This window comes from Salarias fasciatus, chromosome 10, assembly GCF_902148845.1.
Source record: "Salarias fasciatus chromosome 10, fSalaFa1.1, whole genome shotgun sequence".
Classification (NCBI taxonomy): Eukaryota; Metazoa; Chordata; class Actinopteri; order Blenniiformes; family Blenniidae; genus Salarias; species Salarias fasciatus.
The window spans coordinates 12,392,953-12,401,899 of NC_043754.1; the positions used below are offsets into that span (position 1 = coordinate 12,392,953).

General features: G+C 43.0%; 7 non-coding genes across 7 annotated transcripts; 4 read left to right on the top strand and 3 right to left on the bottom strand.

The window, feature by feature from the left end:
- The first annotated feature begins 428 nt into the window (after positions 1-428).
- Positions 429-500, top strand: trnae-cuc (transfer RNA glutamic acid (anticodon CUC)). The gene has a single exon. It is a non-coding gene; the product is annotated as a tRNA-Glu (tRNA).
- A 677-nt stretch (positions 501-1,177) lies between these two features.
- On the top strand, positions 1,178-1,249 carry trnae-cuc (transfer RNA glutamic acid (anticodon CUC)). The gene has a single exon. It is a non-coding gene; the product is annotated as a tRNA-Glu (tRNA).
- A 757-nt stretch (positions 1,250-2,006) lies between these two features.
- Positions 2,007-2,078, top strand: trnam-cau (transfer RNA methionine (anticodon CAU)). Its single transcript has one exon. It is a non-coding gene; the product is annotated as a tRNA-Met (tRNA).
- Positions 2,079-5,276: 3,198 nt separating this feature from the next.
- Positions 5,277-5,349, bottom strand: trnar-ccu (transfer RNA arginine (anticodon CCU)). Its single transcript has one exon. It is a non-coding gene; the product is annotated as a tRNA-Arg (tRNA).
- An 880-nt stretch (positions 5,350-6,229) lies between these two features.
- On the bottom strand, positions 6,230-6,301 carry trnam-cau (transfer RNA methionine (anticodon CAU)). The gene has a single exon. It is a non-coding gene; the product is annotated as a tRNA-Met (tRNA).
- A 1,445-nt stretch (positions 6,302-7,746) lies between these two features.
- trnar-ccu (transfer RNA arginine (anticodon CCU)) lies at positions 7,747-7,819 on the top strand. The gene has a single exon. It is a non-coding gene; the product is annotated as a tRNA-Arg (tRNA).
- An 806-nt stretch (positions 7,820-8,625) lies between these two features.
- On the bottom strand, positions 8,626-8,697 carry trnam-cau (transfer RNA methionine (anticodon CAU)). The gene has a single exon. It is a non-coding gene; the product is annotated as a tRNA-Met (tRNA).
- Between the last annotated feature and the right edge of the window lie 250 nt (positions 8,698-8,947).

Sequence of the window (8,947 nt, forward strand, 5' to 3'; positions counted from 1 at the left end):
GAAAGAATAAATATTGGTTGCTTAATATTTGTCATGGCTGAATTCTGCATGTTTTTCTTAAGGGAAGTAAAATGCACATTCAGACAGAATAACATTTGTTTTCAAATGACGACTTTAACCTTGGTGGCCCAGTGGGCTGGCAGTGTCCAGAGTATCTACATCTGTGAAGACATAGTTAATCACCATAGACGGTCATGATATATTATCTGTTTGTCTATTTGTACTGACACACTCCTTTTTTTTCTCAGATTCCTTGATTGTTCCTTGTTTTACATGCTCAAAACAAAGCTCATGCTTTCATTCATTCATACCACGAACAGCTGAAAGTCAAAACACTAAATGTATTGAACACATCAAGGATGTTATGATAGAAAAAAGTCTATTTGACGGATGATGTAATGATGTCGTCATGTTTTCCACGTTATAGCTCCCTGATGGTCTAGTGGTTAGGATTCAGCGCTCTCACCGCCGCGGCCCGGGTTCGATTCCCGGTCAGGGAACAGGTGCTTTTCCTGAGAACTTATGAACATCCACATATTCTGTAAAAATAGCTTGTGCAACCCTCTGAAACTGAAACTTCACAGCTTTAAACAAGGCTATTAGAGTTTATATAATAATGTCAATCAAGGAGGAGAAGATGGTGGAGGTCACCGACTCAGTCACTGTGTTGTCTTGTGGAGTGTTAGACTAATATCTATCTCTATTAAGTCTTTCCTGCTGCTCTGGTTTGTAATTTGATACCTGGATCCCGAGCTTGCATGTCCCAGATAATTTACCAGCTGTGCCTCCAAACAAAAGTCTGCAGTATGTTCTCTGTTATATCTCTGTGCAGGTGTAGCAGCCAGTCGTCTGGAGTGTCGGTTCCAATCAAAGGATCGTTCTATTATCTTTGCACTTTCTGTCTTCTCTCTGCTCTTTTTTTGGTTTGTTTGTTTCTCTTGCTCTCTCTTACTCTTCCTGTCTTTCTATCTCCCAGTCAGGTCTCTGTCAGAGCCCTATAACATAAGAAATGCATGAATTACCTAAAACTTGGAATAGAAATACTTTCTGTGCATTATAAAACAGAGAAAGTCAAGTATGCTGTCCATGAGGCTGACAATGAGTTTGGGCAGAGTACGTCCCATAACAGCGGTATCATGATGTCACTATGTTGCATTTCCCTGAAGAAAAAGTCAAGTCCCTGATGGTCTAGTGGTTAGGATTCGGCGCTCTCACCGCCGCGGCCCGGGTTCGATTCCCGGTCAGGGAAAAGGTGCTTTTCCTCCACAAATAGTGTGTGTACGTATGAACACACATTCTCAAATGTCAACATGCTGAAGTCGAAATTTCACAGCTTTACAAAAGGCTCCTGAAGTTTACAAGATACTGTCAATCATAAAATGAATGCTCGGCATGTCTAGAAGAGATGGTCACATCCATTAAATGTAGCAGAGTCCACACTCTAGGGACAGCATTGCAAGAGAACCGTGGATAAACACAATAACTGGCCACTGTGTTGGGAAACAATGAATCTCCACATTCTATAACCACCCATGATATTCTTACCCTTTGATACAGCTCACAGCACTTCCTCTGCTTTGGCGCAGGCCTGTTTCCCTCGTCAGCTTGCAGTGGAGACATCCACACTGAGTCTGGCATTGCCTTGTGTGAGATTTTGCTTTGGATGACATGGTCTTTGGCAACATAAAGAAAGAAATTAACCAAAGTAACAGCCATCAGTCTTATGTATTGTCTTTATATGACCATAAGAATTCTACGAATGGAAAGTGATACCAGCAATACACTTATTTTAACAAAGAGTGTGAACAGGCTGTACAAGTGCGAAACACTGGTCCTGATGCTTCATTATATCTCAGCTTGTCTCTTGTTACCAGTGCTGTTTATTCTGTATCTGAGTTCATATCACGGCTGAAGGTGTGTGAGCGCTCGGTCCACCATGAACACAAAAAAGGACAAAGATGGCTGATGTTCACCCAGTGAATGTCCATTTAGCTGAGACGGAGCACAGCAGAGTGGCGCAGCGGAAGCGTGCTGGGCCCATAACCCAGAGGTCGATGGATCGAAACCATCCTCTGCTAGCAGCTTTTAACTGACAACTTCAGCAGTTCATTCTCGTTCCTGCACGAGACTTAAGGCCTCAGTATACTTCCCCGTCGCCGCTACGTCGTTCCTACGACGTAGACGTCGTAGCCCTATGACGGGCTACGTCGGGGCTTGACGTGCGCCTCCCGAAAATTGTGACTTCGCGTCGTTTCGACGCGTGGTGACGTGAGCATCGAGGGCTGTGATTGGTCCGCTTTCGCGTTGTTTATAGAATAAAGTAGAACTCACCCGGAAAACTTTTCTGGCCCGAACAGTGCTTCGGGAGAAATATAGATCCAAAATTGAGCGGCGCACATCCCTATACTGTTAGCAGTGTTAGCACTGTTAGCAGACGGGGCTATGTGTATAGCCACTCCGAAAACGGCTTTAATCGTCCAAAAGCTCATTAGTTTCACCAATATTTCATCACGGTCCGCTCAGCCTCTCCTCCACGACAGCTCGGTGTCGCCAGATATGTCATATATGCAGATATATGTTCGGTAAATGCACGCGTGTCTAGATACGTACGTCTAGAAATCTATTTCTATAGATCTATGTCTAGGTAAAGCCGGAGCTACGGAAGCCGCATTGTTGTTGTGACTGCCAGCAGCTTGGCAGAGGAGGGCGTTCCCTTGACGCAGGAGCAAGATATGTTCAGTAGCGGCGTAGGGTTGTCGGCGTAGGAACGCCGTGGCGGCGACGGGGGAGTATACTGAGGCCTTGACTCACCATCCTGAGTCATCAGACAGGACCCTACACCTTCAGCATCATTAGCTTGGAATACAACTGATACTACAGGACTGTCTCAGAAAATTAGAATATTGTGATAAAATTCTCTATTATCTGAAATGCAATTAAAAAAACAAAAATGTCATACATTCTGGATTCATTACAAATCAACTGAGATATTTCAAGCCTTTTATTATTTTAATATTGCTGATTATGGCTTACAGCTTAAGAAAACTCAAAAATCCTATCTCAAAATATTAGAATATTTCCTCAGACCAAGTAAAAAAACAAAATTATAACAGCAAAACAAAATCAAACATTGAAAATGTCCATTAATGCACTCAGTACTTGGTTGGGAATCCTTTTGCATGAATTACTGCATCAATGCGGCGTGGCATGGAGGCAATCAGCCTGTGGCATTGCTGAGGTGTTATGGATGCCCAGGATGCTTCAATAGCGGCCTTTAGCTCATTTGCATTGTTGGGTCTTGTGTCTTTCAGCTTCTTCTTGACAATACCCCACAAATTCTCAATGGGGTTCAGGTCAGGGGAATTGGCAGGCCAATCGAGGACAGTAATGCCATGGTCAGTACACCAGTTACTGGTGGTTTTGGCACTGTGGGCAGGTGCCAGATCATGCTGGAAAATGAAATCATCATCTCCATAGAGCTTTTCAGCAGAAGGAAGCATGTAGTGCTCTAAAATCTCTTGGTACACAGCTGCATTTACTCTGGACTTGATGAGACACAGTTGACCAACACCAGCAGCTGACATGGCTCCCCAAACCATCGCTGACTGTGGGAACTTCACACTGGATTTCAAGCAACTTGGATTTTGCTCCTCTCCAGCCTTTCTCCAGACTCTGGCGCCTTGACTTCCAAATGAAATACAAAACTTGCTTTCATCTGAAAAGAGGACTTTGGACCACTCTTCAACTGTCCAGTGCTCTTTTCCACAGCCCAAGTCAGACGCTTTTTCCGTTGTCTTGAGTTCAGAAGTGGCTTGACCATGGGAATACGGCTATTGTAGCCCATTTCCCGGACACATCTGTGAACAGTGGCTTTTGATACCTGGACTCCAGCTTCAGTCCACTGTCTTTGAAGCTCCCCCAAATTCTGGAAGCGGCTCTTCTTCACAATGCTGTTAAGCCTGCGGTCATCTCTCTTGGTTGTGCAGCGTTTCCTGCCACATTTCTCCCTTCCAACAGACTTTTTGTGAATGTGCTTTGAAACTGCACTCTGTGAACAGCCCGCTCTTTGAGAAATTCATTTTTGTGTCTTACCCTCCTGATGGAGGGTGTCAATGATGGTCCTCTGGACAGCAGTCAGATCAGCAGTCTTCCCCATACTTGTGATTTAGTTTACTGGACCAAGCTGAGTGTTTTTCAAGGCTCAGGAAACACTTGCAGGTGTTTCGAGTTATTTAGACGATTCAAGTGATTAGTTAAATAGCCTACTAGTATACTTTCTCATGATATTCTAATATTTTGAGATAGGATTTTTGAGTTTTCTTAAGCTGTAAGCCATAATCAGCAATATTAAGATAATAAAAGGCTTGAAATATTTCAGTTGATTTGTAATGAATCCAGAATGTATGACATTTTTGTTTTTTTAATTGCATTTCAGAAAATAAAGAACTTTATCACAATATTCTAATTTTCTGAGACAGTCCTGTATATCCACTTCCACTCAGGTTCAAAGATAGGAGCAAATACATCTGGAGGAAGTCTCCCCCTGCTGTGCTTTTAGGAAAACAAATAGTGTTTCCAGAAGGAATTAACACAGACAGTGAGGCCTTCATAATTTTTTTTTTTTTGGTACAATATAAAACATCCATTTCAAAATGGAGAAGCGGGTGCTCAGAAGCAGCTATTTTAGCTTGCTATCAGCTTATAATATGTATATTATGGCAGATTTTATTCAAGGTTTTTCAAAGACAAATACGGTTCGTCAAATTTTATCCAAAGTCGAATAAATTGTTGCATCATGTTGTTGTTTTCTAGTGTTGGAGAAGTGATTCATGGTCTCATTTGTGCCTTATTCTCCATCCATCCTTTTCTTGATCTCACTCTAATTCATCTGACATCTCCGTCTGTCGTTCGGGTGTACAGCCATGATGAGTATGAGTGTGTGCGGTGAATTAATGAGTGTGTATTGGGAATGAAAATGAATGAATGAAAAATGAAGTCCCACTGCTGTGCGGCCATGATACGTACGTCAGTGCTGATATGGGTGGTTCAGGGACCCGAGTGCCGCAGCATCATGGACAGCACCAGTGCTGTCTTTGTGTGTGATTATGTTGCCCTGTGTTGTTCCGTACATAATGGGAAAAGAACCTCTGTGCGTGCAGTTTGTGTGTGTAGGCATGTGCAAGGGGCCCGTGGTGAGTTTGTCTCGCCTACCTTTTTTTGTACACAAGAGGAACTCCACAGCAATGTTGACCCTACTGACGCAACTAAATGTGTACCACCCCAGATGGGACTCGAACCCACAATCCCTGGCTTAGGAGGCCAGTGCCTTATCCATTAGGCCACTGGGGCATGAAAAACAGCTCCAATCACAGAGATTTCAAAAACGCTGACATACCAAAGCGTCCCCATCACACTCAGGAGAGCTACTGGTATTCATACAGACTGAAAGAGAGGAGGCTCACATATTCATCACATACCAGGTTCATCTTCAAACCACACATACCACTACAAATAACCACTGTCATATTCAAACTATACACTGCATTAAAGCTAGGGTAGGCGATGTTGTCCAAAAACACTTTTTGTCATACTGAGAGAAATGCTCCTTGCCCCCTGGGAGAAGTCAATACATTATGTGTACGGAAAAAGGTGCGGAAAAAATCTGACAACTGTAGCGGCCAAAGGCCATAGTATTGTGTGCAAAGCGCTGGTCAATTTACGTTTATGTGCTATGAGCTCAATGTTGATTCTAGCCTTCTGGGAAGAAACCAAACTGTCCAAAAAGCAGACTGTAATCCAAGAAAAATGTTGAAAACAGTCACTACTAAAATGCCTCAAGATAAAACTCTCACACAACGCACTCACTTCTGCTTTTGATGCCGTGAAGCCGTGATGCTCATGCAACAAGCTGAATGTTAAATGGAAATACTGCATCACTTCCTCCAGTGAGCGAGCTGCCTGGCGGCCACTCTGAACACCACTGCCTGGCTGCACCAGGGCTTCCCCCAGAACTTCCCCCATAACTTTTTCCCGTTGTTTCTTAGACCCTGAGTCAAGGTGGATATAATATCAGCAGTATTACAAGATAATGATGCTGAGGGAGTAGGGTTTGGACTGATGAGTCACGTGGAAAGTCGTATTAACATCACTGATTGATGCATGAGTCCAGTGCTTTCTTCAAGTAGAAATGAGAATAATCCTGCACTGAAGCTGTTCATCCAAAAGCCACTAGCAGAGGATGGTTTCGATCCATCGACCTCTGGGTTATGGGCCCAGCACGCTTCCGCTGCGCCACTCTGCTGTGTTCAAACCACCCACAACAAACATTCACTGCCTGAACATGCTACATTTTTATCCTTACACGTCCATGATGAACAGGGACATGAACAACACAAATCTAAATATATATTAATTCATTTGCTGTCAGGGTTCCCTCTGATCCTCCCTTCCCTTCCTGTGGTCTCTGTGTCTCTTCAATCCTCTTCTGCTGTCTGGGTCTCTCCATGTTTTCCTCGTCTCCCTCACCTCATTTTTCCTGTTATTCCATTGTCATTATAATTATATAATTTGACTGACTGTGTGAACGAGGAACTAACTAACCAACCAACTAACATGGAGATTGACGACTGACTTGGAGGAAGATTTGCTCTGATGGTTCTATTGTATAAGGTGGTTCTTTGCTCTCATTGAACACAAACAAAAAGACGCAACAAAACACAGGTGTTGCAGCCATATTGAAGAAGTTTAGTAAATGCTATGAAGGTATTACTGTAGAAAAACTGTGTCAATGTGTGTTTAGAGTTGTCTGTCTGTATCTCAATCTGTCTGTCCAAAGTAAGAGTTGTCAGTGTTTGAAAGAATTTGTCATTGTGAAACAGAATCTTCAAAAGTTGTGTGTCTGTAATTACATTTTTCAAATATGTGAAAATCCTGCTGCTCTGTATTAAAATGTGTACATGTACTAAGAGTTGTCAATGTGTACAAAGATATTAAAAGTTGAAAAATGTTCACATTCGGCTTCAAGTTGTGAAAATAAAGACAACTCACCAGTTACGAGTTGAGAAATTTCACAATTTTCTGGGTTTGAGCATGTGACTTTTGCTGCACTCCCTCCATCAGACAGATTCGAATGTGTAAAGAAGGCTCACATGCTCACTCAGCCTGACTGCATCCTGCTTATGGTGCATGTCTTCTGCCTTCATCAGGTGGCGCTATGCCCTGACAGGGAGAGACACTGACAGCAGGTGAGCATGGGAGACTCAGTCAAAACCCTACTTCCTCAGCATTGTTGTCTTAGAAGACAGTTGATATTGAACCTTGACTCAGGTTCAAAGAAAGGAGCAAAACATCTGGGGGAAGCATTTAAAGGATTTGTCTACCTCTGCTGGACTTGTAGGAAACAACAGTGGCTCCACAAAGAATTATAACACAGAGGGTGAGGAGAAAGACAGAGCATAGTGGCGTTGCAATTTTCTATTTTCTTTCATTTTCTTATTTATATTGACAGTCTTTTAGCTGCATGCACTGCTTCAAACGCTTCCCAGAAAAGCATTTGGATGCTGCAACATTGACCATAATGCAGTGTATAGTTTGATGTGTGGTTTGAAGATAAACTTGGTATTTGTTGAATATGTGGGCTTCCTGTCTTTCAGTCTGTGTGGATACCAGTATTTCTTCTGGGTGTGACGTGGACCGTTTGGTCAGCCAGAGTTTCGGAAATCTCTTTGATAAATAGCTATGCTTTGTGCCCCAGTGGCCTAATGGATAAGGCACTGGCCTCCTAAGCCAGGGATTGTGGGTTCGAGTCCCATCTGGGGTGGCACACATTTAGTTGCGTCAGCATTAACAGTTACGGTAACTCTTACGGACAAAAGAATGCAGACAATGGCCAGGTTTGCAATGAGCCCCATATAATCAGATTGTCGGCGAAGCGGATTGTAAATATGTCATATAAATGCCCGAGTAGATCCGCTTCACTCGAAGTGGATTGTATTTGAGATCCAATTGTACGAGGTCGTCTACTCTACGCCGATCTGCTCCGTGTCTCATATATACGGTCCCAGACAGCGGAGCAGATCAAACGGGGGATTATTCGTTCTGTGCATGTGTTGCATTCACACAGACTGAAAGAGAGGAGGCTCATATTTTCAGAAAATACCAAGTTATCTTCAAACCACACATGCCACTACAAATAACCCTTATCATATTCAAACTATACTGTACACTGCATTATGGTAAATGTTACAGCATCAAAATGCTTTTCTGGCAAGCGTTTAAAGCAGTGCATGCTAAAAGATTGTCAAACTGAAAATTGCAACATTACTTCGTTAGTTTTCTGTTTCTCCTCATCCTCTGTGTTCAAGTTCTTTCTTGAGCCACTGTTGTTTTCCTAGGGGTAGACACAGCCTTTAAATGCTTCCTCCTGAGGTTTTCGCTCTTATCGTTGAACCGGAGTCAAGGTGGATATAATCTCAGCTGTATTACAAGATAATGATGCTGAGGGAGTAGGAGTTTGACTGATGAATCACATGGTAAGTCACGTTAACATCTGTAATCGATGCATTGGTGAAGTGCTTCAAGTTGAAACGAGAACCTTCCTGTTTGAAGTTGTCAATTAAAAGCCACTAGCAGAGGATGGTTTCGATCCATCGACCTCTGGGTTATGGGCCCAGCACGCTTCCGCTGCGCCACTCTGCTGTGGCGCAGCGCACATGACAGCCAGAATAAAAATCAGTATTCACACAAACTGAAAGAGAGGAGGCTCACATATTCAACAAATACCAAGTTCATCTACAAAGTTCGTCCTTTCTTTGAACCTGAGTCAAGGTAGATATGATATCAGCTGTATTACAAGATAGTAGAGGTAAATGAGTTGGCGTTTGACTGATCAACCTCATGGGCCGAGTCCACTCCCGCTGTGCCACTCGCTGTGTCTGAACAGCAGTAA